Here is a 2,137-nt window from a genome sequence, read left to right on the forward strand (position 1 = left end):
CTCTCTCTCTCTCTCTCTCTCTCTCTGAATGATTTTTTTCGCCACGCCATATTCGGGTCTTCGTATTTCTCCTCGTTTTGAAGTGTTTACGATCATGATATCTAAGGGTTGGTGGTGTCCTGAGCCTCTCGGTGTCCACGGTCTTCTCGTCTTGTCTCGGTCATTGTCGTGTCCCAAGTTCCAAGATGTTCAGAACTTGCTGCCGCGTCCTCCGCCCACACTGACTTGGCTCACACACGGCCTCCTAGGTCTCGCCGTGTTGTCTCTGTCAAGATTATGGGTTTCCCTGCGACGTTACGTTCGAGTTGGAGAAATCCATTGCCACCGTAACTTCCCCAAGCCGTTAGGAAGCGGTGGTGTCTGTCGACCCTTCTAATGCACGACGCGCTGATGGGCTCGGCTTCGATGTGGTTTTGTCCTCCTGGGAAGGTCTGCTCTTCACTTACTATAGAGCAACTGGTGCAAAACTACGCCCCACCATCACAAAACTCGTACAGTTTTAGAATTGCTTCCTGCCACTCGATTCACGGAAAACTTTGGGATTCCCACTTCTCGTTTCGCCGGCAAGAAAGGAAGCGGGAGCGAAATAAGTGTTGTTTTTATTTTTCCCCTTTCGGTCTTCGAATTCTCATTCCTTGGGATGCATTTTTTTATTTTGAAATTTTGTTTTATCACGTTATATGTCAGATCTGTGTGTGTTGCGTGTGCAGTGTGTGTGTGTGTGTGTGTGTGTGTGTGTGTGTGTGTGTGTGTGTGTGTGTGTGTGTGTGTGTGTGTGTGTGTGCGCGCGCTTGCCCTGCGTGCGTATTTTTCCTCCATTTTATGAGATGTGTATTTATGACTGTGCGCTTATAAATTCGTGTTTAAGGCCTCATTCTTTTGGTTTGTTTGCACGCATAAGTGTCACCATACAGCATGTCTGTGTTTTTGTGTGTGTGTGTGTGTGTGTGTGTGTGTGTGTGTGCGTGTTATGTTTGCGTGCAGGCACGAGTCCTAGAATTATGGTTACAAAACGACATGGTGAAATCGCATTACTAACACCCGCCTAAGCAAGTCCCACCCTGGTTAATTTTGTCTTGTTTTTTGTAGAATCCGTGGGACTTATGGGACGGTTTCGTGGAAGGATCGTGACGGCAGACATAAGCGCTCTGAAGCAACTCGGTGTTTGGGGTCCCAGAGTGGTGCGTTAACGAGTCCGGGCCCGCATGAGCATTGTGAGGGACGCGAGGAGGAAACCAGATTGATCTTACTATGGCCAGGGCGAAGAGAGCGTGCAACGTTGTAACATTATTATCTTTCGATTTCGCAGGTGAACAAACATGCAGGGAGGGACAAGATATACTTACACGCACACCTGCACGCTGGTGGCTCGGACGGCAGGTGTTTAGGAGGCCGTGGCAAGGATTCTAGACTCCTCGCGGATACAGTGTGGTGTTGCGTGGCTCCCTAGGGCATCAGAAAGGGCTGGATCTCATCTGACTCCAATATCCAATGTCTCATACTCAAACACTCATGTACAAATAGTTTCCTCTTCTTTGTTAATGAAGATCTCGTAATCCACTCCTTTTATGGCAAGGAAATCAGTTCCTCACATGCACTCGCACAACTTTAAGAAGCGAGGATGAACCGCATTTTACGTCGTGAAATTATTTATTGCTGTATAGGACGTACACCGCACTAGGTCGCACATCAAGTATGAAAGAGAAAAAAACTTCACTCTAAAACACCATACTGCAGTTTTATGAAAAGTTCAGAGTCCGTTCGTGGTAAATGTGAAATGCACGAAAAAATATGTTCACAGGAGGAAAAGCAAAAAGTCACTAGCTGGATGAGGTGCGTCGGAGCACAGGCAACTCAGCCACTCACGGGCGACGGCCAGCTACTGAAGCTCCGGACGACCACCACCACCACCACCACCCGACACACCGCCTCTCTCTCCTCCTCCTTCTCCTCCTCCTCTCTCTCTCTCTCTCTCTCTCTCTCTCTCTCTCTCTCTCTCTCTCTCTCTCTCTCTCTTTTCCCCTGTCTCTTTCTCTTTCTTTTTATCTCTCTTTCTCTCTCTCTCTCTCTCTCTCTCTCTCTCTCTCTCTCTCTCTGCACCCTTCAGGTTGTTTATGAAAGCCTTATATCTCCCAAC

At 48.0% G+C, this 2,137-nt stretch overlaps 1 protein-coding gene across 1 annotated transcript in view; it reads right to left on the reverse strand.

Moving 5' to 3' along the window:
- The window catches only part of LOC127001497 (uncharacterized), a 113,145-nt gene extending 111,227 nt beyond the window's left edge, over positions 1 to 1,918 (reverse strand). Inside the window, exon 1 of the mRNA XM_050866068.1 lies at positions 1,347 to 1,918. The gene's annotated coding sequence lies outside the window, so the exon portion shown is untranslated. The remainder of the gene's footprint in view (positions 1 to 1,346) is intronic.
- Positions 1,919 to 2,137: the final 219 nt, after the last annotated feature.

This window comes from Eriocheir sinensis, chromosome 21 (genome assembly GCF_024679095.1).
Source record: "Eriocheir sinensis breed Jianghai 21 chromosome 21, ASM2467909v1, whole genome shotgun sequence".
NCBI classification, from domain to species: domain Eukaryota; kingdom Metazoa; phylum Arthropoda; class Malacostraca; order Decapoda; family Varunidae; genus Eriocheir; species Eriocheir sinensis.